Source organism: Pseudophryne corroboree, chromosome 1 (genome assembly GCF_028390025.1).
Source record: "Pseudophryne corroboree isolate aPseCor3 chromosome 1, aPseCor3.hap2, whole genome shotgun sequence".
Classification (NCBI taxonomy): domain Eukaryota; kingdom Metazoa; phylum Chordata; class Amphibia; order Anura; family Myobatrachidae; genus Pseudophryne; species Pseudophryne corroboree.
This window is the reverse complement of record NC_086444.1, coordinates 243,564,200-243,581,985: the sequence shown is the minus strand read 5'-3', so window position 1 is coordinate 243,581,985 and position 17,786 is coordinate 243,564,200. Positions and strand designations below refer to the sequence as shown.

Here is a 17,786-nt window from a genome sequence, read left to right as displayed (position 1 = left end):
ACTGTGGGCACTACCACTACAGTGAGCATTGCATAAGGGGCACTACTACTGAGGGCATTGTATAAGGGGTTACACTGCTGTGGTCATGTTGGGTGACCACGCTCCTTTCTGTTTTGTGACCATGTCCTTTTTGTGGCATGCGTGCCTACGGCGCGCACAATGCCTTTGGACCGGGGGGGAAGGGGGGGCGGAGTTCCACCACCTCTCCAGGACCACTTTAAGCACTGATGGGCAGCATTCGATTTCCATAAAGAGAGCAATATTTACTCAGTCCCCACAAAATGTTATACTCACAGAGTCCAATGGAAATAAAGACCGTAAATTCAGTATTCCATATACCACTTACTCAGTGACTGATTTACTGATGATCTTATGCATCTCACGCCTCTCTTTCAAATAGGGTTCTCAACTCGAGCAGTATAAAAAGGAAGAAAAAATGTTGCTCATCTAGTGCATTACGACAAGATTTTGTATTTGCCCTCACACTTCCCATAAAATCCAATACAACATAAAAAATATAAAACAGTTTCTTTAAATCAAACAAAAAGATACTCTCAGGCAAAGTTTGCATACCAGATGGAAGTGCTCATATCGGGATGAGCATGTTGCATATATGATATAAAGCCTGGGCACACAGCTACAGATGGAGCCACGCTAATCGCGCTGCATCTGGGGCGCGAGCACGTCAGAGACGCGCATGTGCCCCATTCACTTTAATGGGAACGTCTCTGTACACTCTCGTAGCAGGGTTAGGCACCAGATCACCTAGTCCCACTGGGAATGCATGACTGTAATGGAGCCGCACTAGATGAGTGTGGCTTCATCTGTACTACTAGATCCTTAGAGGTAAACTTGCATAGAGGTCTGCTTTCCTCTCACCTGCTGGCTGACGCATTTCCACCAATAGTGTCTTGACAAAGACCCAGCAGGTGAGAGTAAAGCAGACCTCTATGCAAATTTACCTTTAAGGATCTAGTAGTAGCTGTGTGCCCAGGCTTTACATGAGTATAGTGAATATTGCTCTCTTTATGGAAATGTAACACTCTGAAATACCGTCTGTTGCGAAAAACAGGACTCAGCACCAGGAACGTAAGTAGAACTTTGTGGGCCCCATAGCAAAATCTTGAAAGCTCCCCACTGAGAGTGTCAGGGGGAAGGAGAGAGAGGTGCAAGAAAGAGAGGGGGAGAAAGAGAGAGGAGGGTTTCATGAAAAAAGAAGGATTGAGAGAAAGAGAAAAGAGAAAGATAGAGGGTGTCAGGGTGAAAGAGAGAAGGCATGAGTGGGGAGAAGAGAGGGTGTTAGAGAGAGAGACAATGTCAGAGAGAGATAGTGTCAGAGAGAGAGTGGGAGAGAGACAATGTAAGGGAGAGAGACAGAGTCAGGGAGAGTGTGACACTGAGAGAGAGGGAGAAAGACAGTGTCAGCGAGAGCGAGACAGTGTCAAGGAGAAAGAGAGGGAAGAAAGACAGTGCCAGGGAAAGAAAGAGAGAGAGAGGGAGAGAGGAGCAACAGAGAGAGTGTCATGGAGAGAGTTATGGGAGAGAGAGGAAGGGGGAGTAAGCACTACCTGACTAGAGCACAGACACAGGTCTCTAAAGGGGGTAGTCACTTCTCTGCATTAGGCCTCATCCCTAAATACCCATGAATAAGGCACAGCACTGCCCTGCTGCCAAGAGACATCCAGGCTGGGGCAAAGTTTGCTGTAGTGTGGGGGCCCCCGCTGCATCCTCCGCAGCTGTCTGCAGGGGGTGCTATTGGTGGACCTATCGGCAGCAGCCATTCCATCCGGCAGGCGGGAGTGAAGGGGGAGCTGCAGGCCTTGAAAGCAGCCCATGACAGGGTGCAGGGGGAGCAGCGGGCATCCCCTGCACCCACAGTAGTTACTCCACTGCTCAGCGCTGTTTATTTCTTTCTTTGTATATTGAGATGTCTATGTGAGGAAGGTGAACCTCTGAAATCATGAAAAGCTTCATGAAAAATGTATTTTGGTGGACATTTGTTTGATTTCTATTTCATACTCCCTACAATGGCACCCAACCCTCAGTTTCTGCCATCATGAGGATTATTTTAGTGTCCTGTCCCCTGATGCAGTAATGTTTATATACAAAGTACTTGTCCTACATTGTTTTGTACTGCAAGTAATTGTTTTCCTGTTCTGCTCATTTATTTATGTACTTTGTTAGGCGCTGCAGAACCCTTGTGGTGTCATATAAATAATAATAATAATAATAGTAATAATGTAATTAAACAGCAAAAATGAAAAATGTTAACATGCCCATACATTGTCACACGTGCTAGTCAGTTCTATTGTGTAAAGACAGCATGCACAGCTATGAAGTCCATTGCTTGATTTCTTTTTCCAGTAGACATGATCTAATGGATCCTGATCACATGTTAATTTAGGTCTGTAGTGATTTTAGCTCCTAACATACTGTTGTTTGCATCTATTAGGTCCATGAATAATTGCTCTTTTCAAATGCTACCGTAAGTGTAGGTTCATCTTAAGTTTTAAAATGCATGAAGACAATATTCATACATAGCAAGCTGACAGATTTCTCTACCGACTGAAGCTCTATAATATCAGCTTTTCCTGTCTGGAGAAGGGAGATGTCATGTTGATATCTCAAAAAAGTGATTGTTATAGTAGCAAGTCTAAGCAAATACAGTGAGAATAGAACTACATGATCTGATGCATATAAAATGCACATATTTATTTAAATTAGGGCAGATTTAGAGGTTATCTGGTGTGGTTTTCGCATTTTCAAGGAGAAGAGTAAGTGTATTGGGAAATAAGTGAAATTCTAAGCATGATGCCACCGTGGACTAGAAATGTGAGTCTGCTCAAATCTCCATTCTTCATCCAGAGCTGTATTGTACCTTCTGTATCACTGGTGTGTGTTAGTAGATTGTAAGCTCTTTCCGGCAGGGCCTGCATTCCATTTGTCTCAAGCTATAGTCTGTATTGTAATCCTGATATGTGCTGTATAAGTAAAAATGGTTGTGCTCCTAAACATACACCACTAAACTATAACCCCCCCCCCCCCAGTATATGGACACACTAAGAAGGAATGCAATTAGCAGATTAAAGCTGACACATATACAATTTTAATGTTACGCAGTCTTGTCATCTTACATTCTTGAGTTATTAGGTAAAAATCAGTAATTATCTCGTAGACATAAGTGTGCCCTGTCTTTAGAAGTGCAAAATCATAAGATCACACTTTGCAAATGACTCCAGGTGGGTGTTACCTGCTGTGAGTTGGAAACATTCAGTGAATAATATATATATATTTGTTCCAATTAAATAGGTAAAGTCAATACTCGTAATAGATGATAAATCATCTGTCATTGTTGCAGCTTTTTAAATGAGAGAAGTCAGCATTTTTATCATAAAGAAGTAAAAAACATTTTGCATCATGTGAAAGTTAGCATGTAGGAATCATAATTCATTAAGTAATATGAAACTGTACATTCCATGTGATTATTACCCAATTATCACACGTGATGTTTTGAATGTTGGTTGTGATGTTCTCGTCTTTCTGTTATTGTAGACTTTGTGTAAAAATACCCAGAGTATTTGCTGCACATGTGGCGCAGCCACCGGGTAACCCAAACCCCCACCCTTACCCTCCCTCAGCTCCGGTCACCTGCTTGCCGGCTCCCACCTCTGTGAACATGTTATCTGATGTCTGCTGTAACCTGCTGTAAATGTCAGTTTACAGCAGACATCAAATGCCCAGGGTTACAGAGCAGGAAGCCGGCAATCAGATGACCAGATGCACGGAGGAGCTCACCGCATCCCTATCACTGCACCAGGAGGGATGTAAGTAAATTGGTTATTAGCCAATGAGCCAGTATACTGTATGGCCTTTTGGTTTATTGCACGGGTCCCCAGACATAGCATTCTCCTTATATATGATCTATAGTTTGCTAGGGTTTATTTCAATGTAAAAATACAGTATATAGACAAAAGTGGTTAGACACTGACAGCAAATAAATCAACAAGGTTTTATTGATGTCAGTACTGTGTAGATCCAGCACGTGCAGTGATTACTACATACACCCTTCTTGACAAACTGTCCACAAGTGTCTAGATAACAGAAGGCAGTATGTTTTGCCATTCCATCTTAAGTACAGTGACCAGTGAAGAAGGTTGAGTTGATCTAGAACGCACCCATCGCTCCAATTCATCCCAGAGGTTATCTATAGGGTTAATATCTGGACTCTGAGACCGGCCGGTCCACCCGGGTTACCAAATTTTCTGTACACCAGTCCAGCATTACAGTGGAAACATGACATTGCGCAGCCTATGATAATCCCCTTTTCAAACTCGATTATCGGTTATCTCCTTCCAGCAAACCATTTCATTAGCAAATGATCTAATCAGTGCCCTTCTACCCATTTTATACCTTCAGGAACAAGTGTCTGCTGCAGGAGCACACCATTTTGCTTGCGCGGAGGGGAAGGGGGGGTGTCCAATCAGTTTTGTCTACATACTGTAGTGTATGTGTTTCTTCTATCTGATGCTATGTGCTGTTTGCTCTCTCACATCTCTGTGAAGGTTGCAGTTATAAGATTACATAGAAACATAGAAACATAGAATTTGACAGCAGATAAAAACCACTTGGCCCATCTAGTCTGCCCCCTTTTTTTTATCCTTTAGGTAATCTCAACCCTTTTTGAACCTTAATTCTTTGTAAGGATATTCATATGCCTATCCCAAGCATGTTTAAATTGCTCTACAGTCTTAGCCTCTACCTCCTCTGATGGGAGACTATTCCACTTATCCACTACCCTTTCTGTGAAGTAATTTTTCCTTAAATTTCCCCTGAACCTCCCCCCCTCCAGTTTCAGTGTATGTCCTCGAGTTCTAATATTCTCTTCCTTTGAAGAATGTTTCCCTCCTGAACTTTGTTAAGATTCTTGATATATTTGAAAGTTTCTATCATGTCCCCCCTTTCCCTTCTCTCCTCCAAACTATACATGTTAAGATCTTTTAGCCTTTCCGGGTATGTTTTGTGATGTAGGCCATGCACCATTTTAGTTGCCCTTCTTTGTACATTCTCTAATGTATTTATATCCTTCTGGAGATATGGTCTCCAGAACTGGACACAGTATTCCAGATGGGGCTGCACCAATGACCTATACAGTGGCATTATCACTTCTTTTTTCCTACTACTGATTCCTCTCCCTATGCAACCAAGCATCTGACTTGCCTTTCTCATTGCTTTGTTGCATTGCTTTCCTGCCTTCAAGTCACTTAAAATAGTGACTCCTAAATCCCTTTCCTCCTCAGTAGTTTCCATTATAGTACCCTTGAAACTATATTTAGCCTTTAGGTTTTTGAGACCCAAGTGCATGATTTTGCATTTTTTAGCATTAAACTGTAGTTGCCACATTCTTGACCATTTCTCAAGCATACCTAGGTCATCAACCATTTGTTTTACCCCTCCCGGTGTGTCTACCCTGTTGCATATCTTTGTATCATCTGCAAAAAGGCATACCTTCCCTTCAATACCATCTGCAATGTCACCAACAAAGATATTAAAGAGAACTGGACCAAGTACAGATCCCTGGGGTACTCCACTGGTAACATTTCCCTCCATAGATTGCACTCCATTAACTACAACTGTCTGTTTCCTATCCTGCAACCAGGTTCTTATCCATTTAACTGTTTTATAATCCACCCCCACACTTTCAAGTTTATTTAGCAGTCTGCGATGTGGGACAGTGTCAAATGCCTTACTAAAGTCTAGATATGCTACATCTACAGCTCCCCCTTGATCTATTATTTTTGTCACAGAGTAAAAAAAGTCAATAAGATTTGTTTGGCATGATCTACCACCAGTAAATTCATGCTGTTTTGGATCCTGTAAGTGGTTTGATTTAAGATAATCCACAACTCTTTCTTTTAATAGTTTTTCCATTACTTTCCCCACTACTGATGTAAGGCTTACTGGTCTGTAGTTACTTGCTTCTTCCTTGCTTCCACTTTTGTGCAGTGGAACTACATATGCTCTTTTCCAGTCCTCTGGAATAGCACCTGTATTTAGTGACTGGTTAAATAATTCTGTTAACGGTGTAACCAGCACATCTTTTAGCTCTTTGAGTATCCTTGGGTGTATCCCATCTGGTCCCATTGATTTATCCACTTTTAGTTGTGAAAGTTCTGTTAGGACCTTCTCCTCTGTAAATGTACTTTCAACTACCTTATTTTTATGAATGTCCTTGCAACTTAACTGTGGCCCCATCCCTTCTTCTGTAGTAAATACTGAGCAAAAATAATTATTTAGGTGATCTGCTATTGCCTTGTCACCCTCCACCAAATGCTCACTCTCTGTCTTAAGTCTTATTATTCCTCCATTTGATTTTCTCCTTTCACTTATATACTTTAAAAAAGTTTTGCCCCCTTTATCTACTGACTGGGCCATTTTTTCCTCAGCTTCTGCCTTTGCACGTCTGATCACTTTCTTAGCATCCTTCCGTCTGTCAAGATACACCTCTTTGTCATTATTATTTTGAGTCTGTTTGTATTTCCTAAAAGCCATCTTTTTTGCTTTCACACTAGTTGATACTTCTTTTGTGAACCACACTGGCTTCCTTTTCCTGGTGCTTTTCCTAACCCTTTTGATACAAAGATCAGTTGCACTTAGTATTGCACTTTTCAGTTTTTCTCACCTCTCCTGCACTCCTTCCAAGTTCCACCAGTCCGCCAATGAATCACTTAAACATCTCCCCATCTTTGCTAAATCAGCATTTCTAAAATCCAACACCTTTGTTTTTGAGTGACAGGAGTTGGATCCTGTCTTTATACTAAACCATACTGCTTGATGATCACTGGATCCCAGGTGCTCACCCACATATATGTCGGATATCCTATCACCATTTGTAAGAATTAAATCTAATATTGTATCTTTGCGAGTGGGCTCCATCACCAATTGCTTGAGAGATGTAAGGAATGTAAAAATTTGCCACTTGTAGCTGAACTTGCAAAAGACTCCTCCCAATTTACATCAGGTAAATTAAAGTCTTCCTTGATTATGACTTCTCCCTTTAAAGCCATTTTAGTGATGTCCAACAATAGGTTCCTGTCCAAATCCTGCCCCTGGCCTGGTGGTCTATAGATCACCCCAATGCGAATAACATCCTTCTCCCCGGTTTCTATGGTGACCCAAAGGGCCTCAGTTTTGTCTTCAATATTTTGTATTAAATTAGCATTTATGTTTTTTTTCACATACATTGCTACCCCTCCTCCTATTCTTCCTATTCTATCCTTCCTAAATAAATTGTATCCTGGTATAGCTATGTCCCAGTCATGATTTTCATTGCACCATGACTCTGTAATTGCCACAAAATCCAGGTTATCCCTTGTCATTATCGCAATTAGCTCTGGAATTTTGTCTCCTAAGCTCCTAGCATTTGCACACATAGCTTTAAGATTTTTGTCTGTGCATTTGTTATTAGTAGCCATGTCCAGACTGTACAAAATAAATGACAAGTTTAAAGTTGAAATTACCTGTTTGTGGATGTTGCTCAGTGTTTGATATATATATTTTTTTTACTAATCAGGATTCACACTGTGTCCTTTACACTATGAATACACCTCCCTATAAATGTAAAGATATAGTACACCTGACCACAATGACCAAATGATCAAAGGAGGTAAACACCAGAGAGCATGCAATAATAAACTATGTTTCACTGTGCAACTTCCCCACACATGCAATGCCAATTACAAGCCAATCATTACATCAAAAAACATACATGAGTTTGCATAAGAGAGAGCTGTAGTGAGCAGTTTGGGGATGTCTTTTCATAGTGTAAAAAGACAGATAACATTGGTACAGGTGAGAATTCAGATGGTTTTGGTAAGCTATAGCCATAAATTTGAGTAGTTGCAGATGAAGTGGAAAGGTCTAGCAGCGTTCCTAACACAGATTTAAGTTATAAGTATGGGTTACTCAGGCTGGAGTAGTTTGATGTGTAGAGGAACTGGACTGAAAAATTACGGTTAGAAGCGGTACACATTTGTTACTGTCAAATCATTTTGGTACTGTATGTTATTTTAAAAACAAAGGAGAAACCATCGAAAACCAGCTATCATATAAACAGACAAAGAAACAGTTAATAATTGTAGCTCCGGTGACATTTTCATGGAGCAGCTTTGTTAATGAAACCACATCCTGTTCATAAAAGTTAACAGGGTACTAGGTCAAGAGGGAAACTACAAAATACTTTGAACCAGCAAACAAAATAAATTGAAAGGCTGACATTAATAAATATTACAAGAGGCTTAAGGCTATCTCAGTCATTGCCATTTTACATGGGCGACGTTGAGATTGTGCTGCTCCTATCATTTTGCAGACACTAAATCATAGGTTCTGCGCACTTTCACTTGTCAATTAATGTCTATATAAACTGTCACTCATACAGTCCCAAGAAACTAGCACATATTTTCTTGATATTTAGAATAAATCATCACCTTTCCTTTATGAAATTTCATGGATGATGAAATGATGTGATCTGGTGCTGGGTAATACTTGTTTGGCCCTTGTGATGGCTGTATACTGTTGATCCTGCCACTGAGGGTAATCTCTGACTGACAGGATCAGTTCCCTTAAGGCAGGCATTCCCATCCCCGGTCCTCGAGGCACACCAACAGTGCAGGTTTTAGTAATATCCAGGCTTCAGCACAGATGGTTAAATCAAAATAACTGAGATACTAATTCAGTCACCTGTGTTCAAGCCTGGATATCACTAAAACCTGCACTGTTAGTGTGCCTTGAGGACCGAGGTTGGGAAACTGCCTTAGGGCCTATAGTGCATGCACTTAAAATGTTGGTCAACTTTCTACAGCATTTAGCAGTATGCCTAATCATAAACCATTCAATTTATATGGAATGATATCATTGACCAAATATTTTCGGTAAAACACTAGAGAATACAGTATATGTGCTCTACAAATATAACTGATAATAAATAAATATGGCATTAAGATAATTCCACACACACAAATACAATTGTTGATAAAGCTGCTAATATCACATATGGTGTGTCCAGCATTATGTCTGTCTGTCTATCTATCTATCTATCTATCTATCTATCTATCTATCTATTTAAAGGTGGCCATATACTACTGCAATATATCTTAAGTTGATGGCGCATGTGATTTCCCTTGAACTCCCCAGCAGCTTCTCGGGAGTCCTGTACTTACGATTTTGTACACAATTGTCTATTTTCACATACGATTTACTCATGATATATCACATGCGATCTATCAAGTGGCAACATAGATCGCATAAGACATATCTACAGCACACACATTACTCACAATTTATCTTAAGATACCTTATAAATGTAAATAATGGGCAGGACTATAGGGTATATAAACAGGCAAAAGACAGTGTAGAACGTACTTTGGTGAGCAGTGCAGTGTGTACATTGGGGGACAGTGTGTACAGCACCTACCAAAATCTGCTGGATGGTACTGCTCCCGCTTGTGTGCTGCTGCTGCTGCTGCTGCTGCTGCCGCATGGGTGGGAGTGTCCATGGAAATGCCAGTCAAGTGACTCAACTTCAGATGTATCATGCAATAAATGGGAGGTATTAAATACACTCACAATGTGCCCTGTTTCGCATGGGACTATGATAAATCCTTATCACATACACAATTGGACACTTTTCACGAGATTTATCAGCTCGATGCATCGATATTGTATAAAAAAGGCCCAAATCGCACTAGTGTATAGCCCCCTAATATGTCTTTTTATTTATCAATCTATCTATACAGAGTGTACTCAGCTCCATAGAGGGTAAACTTAGAAATCAGTAACAGGATATACTGTAAGTATAATTGCAATACACAATGAAAGACCATACTATATGCAGGGCAGTAGTGAGCCTGGATGAGCCCAGGTGATTTTCAGGGGGTGTGGCCTAAGCACAGGTGGCGTGGCTGTGCACCCTTAGAGAAAAGCACAGAAAATAATTACATTTTTTAGTGAATCCCTGGTCACACTGCAGCGTAGGATGCCGGGTCATAAACCCAGATGTCCTATCATCATTAAGGACAGTTCTAACCAGAAGATCTGTCCTTTGTGATTTTATTCAATTATACGGCAATACTAAACGCTGTTATGCTTGTGAAAAGTGGTGGGATGCATCGCAAGCAAAATGCAATGTTTGAAGCATTCTGTCCTAAGTAAGAACTGGGAAGAATATATGATAGAGTGGTAGATAAGAATAGCAAGAAGTTATCAGGACAGCTGGTATGCTTAATAAGATACATTTTAAGAGCACACTTAACCACTTGCCTGATAAGGTTGCAACCACCCCAAGCTGGGCTATCCCTGACACAGTTGCAAAAAATAGGGGTCAGGACACCCCTTGGCAGAACATTATCAATCGCCCCCCATCATGTCACTGCCCCCTTCATGTTGGGGCGTACCGACTTCCAAAGCAGCACTAATCTCTCCCCCATCACCACCACCACCACCACAATTTACGGACCATTGCACACTCCTCCCTCACCAGCATTGTTAATTTTAACAAGGATTTTCAATTCAGTCTTAGGGGTACATTTACTAAGCAGTGATAAGAGCGGAGAAGTGAGCCAGTGGAGATATTTCCCATTCAAATCAGCTCTGTATCATTTTATAGTATGCAAATTATAGATGTTACTTCAGTGCTGATTGGTTGCCATGGGCAACTTCTCCACTGGCTCACTTCTTCGCTCTAATCAGTGCTCAGTAAATGTATCCCTTAATCACTTACTGGAAATTATAGTTGGTTAACCCTTGAGTGGTGATTTTATGTTTACCATGTCACACTCCCAGGGTAGGCTTTTAAATGAATTACCTGCTCATGGCCAGGGGTTTCATGTGCTGGGTGTCATGATCATTGTCAGGGGTTTTACACGCTGGGTGTCATGCTCATTGCTAGAGGTTACATGCTCTGGGATCCATGCTCATTGCCAAGAGTAATGCTCATTGCCAAGGAGGTGTATATCCGCTGACAGGCGCTAGCCCACCAGCACTGAAATCCCTCTCCCCCTCCTCCCGCTTCCCTAGTACTCTGTTTGGGGGGTAGAGTTTGGCGGAATGACGCTGTTGCGTTGTGATGTCATGACGCAACTGCTTCATTCTATGAAACTCTGCCCGCCAAGTGGAGTACTAGTGAAGAGGGAGGAGGGGGAGCAGTACTGAAGATCAGCGCTGGACATGTCCTGGAAATCTCCCAGGATAGCTTGTCTGTACAGTGCAGCTGGCCCTGGAGATTTTCTGGGCATGCCACTTAAGGGGTTAAAATCCCATTTTATTTTTCTTAGTTTTAGTCATGATTTAGGCAATGGTTCATTTTAGTCTAGTTTTAGTCAATGTTTTAGTCATAACTTTTGCAAACAGTTTGATGATACTGCAATGGATTTTGCTGAAGAATATTTCTCTAAAATTCCCTGCAGAAGTTTGCATAGCTTTAACTACAGTATGTGTTTATTAATCTAGGCTCAGTAGGCTGAGAATGTATTACATACTAAGTCTGATTTACCGTAGTATTCCCATGTATCATATACAGTACAAATGAATGCCTTAAGTTTGATAAAACAAACAAGTGCGATACACAATCCTATTTTCTGCACAGCACATCATATTTTTTTCTGCAAATATCTAGAACACATAATTGCTCTTTAAAAATGTAAAACCCACTTCCAGTGCCCTTTGTCAAGAATTTTAAATTTAGTTTTAGTCTTAATCACTTTTTTTTCTTTGTTTTATTTAAGATTTAGTCAGTGGATCTTAGTTTTCATTTTAGTCTAATTAAAAAAGTCTATATATATACATATGCCCTTGCGGCCTTTACTACATAGGCAAGACGATTAGAACATTCAGAGAGAGAATTGCCCAGCACCGTTCTGCCATCAGGGCCGCCATTTCTGGAAAAGATAATGACCAACCGGTAGCAAGACACTTTGCTCAAGAAAAACATAACTTATCTACACTAAGATATGTGATCATTGATCACGTTCCGGATGATCTCCGTGGTGGAGATAGAGGGAAACGATTGTTATGCCTTGAAGCACAGTGGATATTTAAACTGGACACAGTTAAACCTAGTGGCCTCAATGAACATTTAACATTTAGTTCTTTCCTGTAAATCATTATACCATTCAGCAATAATTGTCATCTTTACATCAATCTAAGTATATTAAATAGCTCTAAAGACCTAGTTATTAGTTAGATTATATATATATGTTTATTCAGTCTGATCCTCGTTTTGTGATTTCGTTTTGTGCTGCTATTATATGTTTTTTTATATATAACACTTATATGTATTTGTCCACTCCCTACAGTACATCCCACTTCTTGATTAATCTGGTTACCATGTCAACGCCCCGACAAGCAGCGGACAACGCTTTCCGGAAAAGGTAGGCGGCAACATGCCCCATTATGTTTTGGTGCTGGTTGCTAAGCTACATACCGCCGGAGAATGGGAGGACGCTGTGTGACGTCACGTCAACGCTTGCGGAGACGCCGGCCGGAAGTGACGTTCACCGGAAGTGCGGGCGGCCCAGATCCAGGAACGGGAGACGCACGTGTGGAGTGACTGCTCTAGAGGGTATTTAGGTAAGAACACTGTGAATGTCTTGTTGTATGTTTTGTTGCTTGAAAAAGGAGTAAAATCCGAAACGTCGCTTTGCCACTTGTGGTATCTGCTTGTTTATTTATACAAGACCGCGGAGTGCCTCTCACCTTGTTCTCTATATATATATATACCATATATATATATATATAGAACCCAGCGCTCCTACATAAACTTTACTACTCCACCAGTTGTTGCTTATTTCATTTAACCTTATACATCTGTTTTATTTCACAGTATATTGTAAATTGCTGCTCCCATAGGTAGCACTGTTCTACCAATAGTAAACCAATTTTAAGAGATAATAACACTTATTATCAAGGGAGCGCAAAAGTAAAATATACAGACTCTTTATTATTAAAATATATATAAACAGAAAAAACCCACATTCAATAAATACATTGGAGTCAATATACATAAACACCACTATCTATATCTATATGAAAACTGATATATCTATTTCATATTGCCCTTTGTAACAACGAAAAATGTCTATTAAAATGTCCAAGAAATCCTCATGGATAAAGCTGCTATATATTTATAATCGTTACTTTCCAGTAGTAGTTGATACTTAAAGTTACTTCTGTGGAAAATCAGCAACAATTGTAGCCACCGCCTCTATTTAATATTACTGTAGCTGAAAGTTCATATAGTCTAATTTTAGTCCTGAAATAAACTGTAGTCGACGAATACTTTTAGTAAAAATTTTCGGAGACAAAATTAATACTGTGCACCAGTTACATAATAAAAAAAATAAGTTCCAATAACCAAAACAAGAAAAAAATAATCACCTGGCCTCATCTGGCCATCAGCCAAACAGGGCTCTCATGCAAGCGGGCATGCTGTGTCACACCCCACCCCAGCAAGTGTCACCCTTAGACATGTGCCTAGTGGAAAATCCACCACTGGGTAAACTTACTCCAGCTACTGGACCCAGCACAGTGCTGGGGCCGTAGAGAGCTGGGGCAGGCCCCATGTTGGGGAGGTGTGGCCATGCCCCAAAACGAGAACCTAAAACTATGGACTGCACTTCACAGCGATGCCATGCACACTGACACTTGTACTGTCAAGTTCTGAGAGTAAGAACTCTGGAACAGGGCACTAATACTGTTCCCTGCAAGGCATTCCCAGGGCAGGAGAGGAGGCCAAACCGTGAAGATCAGGAGAGGTACATGATGGTTCTTCCTCCCCTGCCAGCCTCCCTGCCCACTCCATGCAGTCTGCTGCTGTGTATGCTCAGGGCGGACCGGCCACAGCAGCAGCAGAGCACAGCCCAGCTCCAGTAGCACAGCCACAGAAGCACTTCTCTCCCGTGCTGTGCCCAGTTCCCCAGGTATGTACCCACCTCCTCTGCAATCACTGCTGCTGGGACCTTTCACTGCTCACCCTGCACCACAGAGGGAGATTCGTAGAGAATCCTGGCACAATTGTAAAGCCTGGGACATGGCCATGCCCCTTCATAAACAAACAAAAAAACAATGGAGCTGACCAAGGGCCTAATTCTAGATCTGATCACTGCTGTGCATTTTTGCACAGCGGGCGATCAGATCCTAACTGCGCATGCGTCTGAGCCGCAATGCGCATGCGCATCAGACGGCTACAATGTGCATTGGTGGTCAGCGACGGGATTGTGCGATGGATCCATTTGCACGGGTGTACGCAAGGTGATTCAGTATTATGAATAGAACATAAAAATAGTTGCGCAATAAACAGGAAAAGCAGCCTAGTATTTCTGTTAACAAAAGGTTTCTCAAATAACCTTCATAAATACAAAATGGAAAAGGAAAGTTATAACAAAAACACAACGGCGCTAAATCTGAACCAATAAAGAGTAATATGGATAATCACCCTTGAAATGATCCTCCAGTTGGATTAAATCCCATATGAGGGAAGATACCAGAGAGGACTCTCATATTGGAGTGATGTATTATATGCTTTCATTCATTTTTTAAATTGTGAGTGCGTTTTTTTGTGAATAAAATTCCCCCTTTTTTTAAGAAAGGTATTGCACCATGATTTGTCTTTCTGTGTAACCACCGCATTTGGTTGTAAAAAACGGTGGACGCAGGTTCTGTTTTATTCTACCAGGTTTTGGAAAAACCAGTGTTACATCCATAATTTGGCTATCCTGATTTTGGAAACTACTTGAGGATGTCTTGATATGCTTTAGAAACACCTGAATATTGTGAGTGTTTTGGGTTTATTAAAGAAGTAACACCCTTATATTTGTGTTATTACACGATCATCTGCTCCCTGTGCCTCTCACATACTCTGTCTCAAACTGAGTTTTGATACCGAGTGGGCACAGTTTCTTCTTGTTTTACCAGATTATTTCATAAGAAGATTTTGAACTATCCCATGGACTATCTTCCCTCATATGGGATTTAATCCAACTGGAGGATCATTTCAAGGGTGATTATCCATATTACTCTTTATTGGTTCAGATTTAGCGCCGTTGTGTTTTTGTTATAACTTTCCTTTTCCAGTACGCAAGGTGATTGACAGGAAGAGGTTGTTTGTGGGTGGCAACTGACTTACAGGGAGTGTCCGGAAAAACGCAGGCATGTCCAAGCGTTTTCAGAGAGGGTGTCTGACGTTAGCTTCCGCCCCAATCAGCAGGATTCAATCGCACTGGAAGAGTAAGTCCTGGGCTGCGCAGAGTATGCATAAAGTGATTTTTAGCAGCTCTGCTACACATATGAATGCACAATTGCGCAGCAAAAATACACTCCCTCTGTAGGCGGTGACTATCTGAACGCAGGACAGCAAAAAACGCAGCCCAGCGATCAGATCTGAATTACCCCCCAGGTCCCCTCCAACAAGCCGAATAAATTAGTACTGATTCTCCCAGCTGCAGAAAGTCTTCCTGCAGCCTGAGCTCAGTCATAATTCTTGACAGCTACACTGTAATGGTCATCAATCCTAACAGGAGCCACACATCTATCTATCAAATGTCTATCTTCCTCAGTCACTACAAATGTCTTTTTCTGGGAGGAGTAGGTATACTATGCTACTTTGACTTCAGAGCTATAAAAATGTGAGGGCTTTAGGGCTATACTGTTAGCATTTTGGCCTGTTGTGTTTCCTGGTTTAGTATTTGTTTACAAGCAGTGGGATATTCTCTGTGTATCCGGTGTACAGTACAATGAGCCAGGAAGATGACTGTTTATTCGCACACAGGGAGTGTTGTTTTGTTTTGTCACTAAGGTGAGAGTAGTATTTAGAATTAAAGTCTTGGGAAAGCTTTTTCGGATCTCTTTAATGTTTTGTATTAATGTGTGTATTATTTGTTTTAATGTAAAAAAGGCAAGTACAGTATGTGGTGCATTTTTGCCTCACGGATTTAATCTATTCAGATGTAGCCTGGAGAGCTGGGTCCTGGGGGAGTGCAGCACTCGTTGCCCATGAACTCACCCCAAAAATTCTCACCTGGCTAGTTTCCTTCCCAGAGGAGCGCTGCGGGTGCAATTGACGTCACGTGCGTAATGACGTCACACGCAGTAACCGCCCGTGCTCCCAGAGCCACTTCAGGCACCGAGGGGGGAGGCCCAGGAGTGACAGCCTCTGCTGACGCACCCAGTCCCAGCCAGCCCCAGCACAGTGCACTGCAGCCACCATCCAGTAAGACCGACCCGAGTCAGACCCAGTGCCACTACTTTTTTATAGACTGGCCAAAGGTAAGCTCCAAGACATTATTGCCCAGCATTAATACTATTTGTAGCTATGGAATGAGATGTCTACATTTGTAGTAGGGATTAATATTTGAGATTTATACATAATATAAAATATATATTTATAATAATAAATAATATAATAATATATAAATAGGATGAATACTGTAATGTAGAATCAATGTTCCCAAATGTTAAAATAGTACTACGCCTCTTTTTAAGTATGGCAGTTGCTAACTGTAGTGGCAAAAGATCTTTTTCTGCTTTAAAGAGAGTAAAAAACTACCTGTGGTCAACTTTACATCAAGAAAAACTCACAGCTCTTGCACTGTTATTCATTGAAAGTGACTTGGTCCATGGCATAACTGAACCTAAGGATGACAGGTTAGCACTATTGCAATAGTCTTCTTACTGGTCTTACCAAAAAGAGACTCTCATCACTACAATCCATTCTGAATGCAGCTGTGAGGCTAAACTTCCTCGCTAGACGTTCATCATCAGCGGATCCACTCTGTCAGTCACTCCATTGGTTACCTGTATTCTACTGTATTAAATATAAAATACTTTTACTCACACAGAAGGCCATTAACCAAACTACACCAACGTACATCTTTTTGCTTATCTCAAAATATCTTCCAAACCGATCTCTTTGCTCTTTACAAGATCTATATCTCTCATCACACTCATCTTTGGGCAGCATCCACTCTGTGGAATGCCCTCCCACACCTAATAGAGCTCTCCTGTAGTCTCCAAACCTTCACGCATTCCTTGAAAACTCACCTCTTCAGACAAGCTTATCAAATTGCAGAACTGCCCACATTACCTTTTCCTATCCAATTATATAGTATACACTGTATAGTCCACACTTATCCTCACATATTTTCTCTTTCATCAATATTTCCTTCCTACTGACACCTGGCCAACATTGCTGTGTGACCATATCATACAGCCCTTCAAGAACCTTGCAATCTGGCGGACCTTTATGAAATAGATAATACCTATCCTTGTGTGTCAATGCCTATTTCCCTATAGATTGTAAGCTTGTGAGCAGGGCCTTCCTGCCTTTATGTCTGTCTGTTATTACCCAGCTTTGTTTTATCACGGTTGTTTCCATTTGTAAAGTACAATGGAATTAGCTGAACTACATTACATAATAAATTGTTAATAAATAATAAATAAAAAAGTATATAATCTACTTAATTTAATATTTTTTCTGAATTTCTCAATAAGAAACTTTTGACCTACGGGTGCCATGAAAAATAATGCTGATAACATAGTGCAATGCGGTTCAATACAGTGTATTACATACCCTGCACTTTGTATGAGGCAGACTATGGCTTGCTAAAGTACTAATTATGCCCTCTTTATGGGCTGGTCACCCTCGCTCTAAAATCATGCATTTGGAAACCCCCCTCTAGAGGGGCATTTTAAGAGAGGAGGGGGCCCGTGTTCAGACCCTGGGTGGGCCCCCTCCTCTC

At 41.1% G+C, this 17,786-nt stretch overlaps 1 long non-coding RNA gene across 1 annotated transcript in view; it reads left to right on the top strand.

Moving 5' to 3' along the window:
- Positions 1-3,698: 3,698 nt before the first annotated feature.
- Positions 3,699-17,786, top strand: part of LOC135055234 (uncharacterized) — a 238,690-nt gene continuing 224,602 nt past the window's right edge. Inside the window, exons 1-2 of the long non-coding RNA XR_010243704.1 lie at positions 3,699-3,824; positions 12,348-12,621. This is a non-coding gene — a long non-coding RNA (uncharacterized LOC135055234). The remainder of the gene's footprint in view (positions 3,825-12,347; positions 12,622-17,786) is intronic.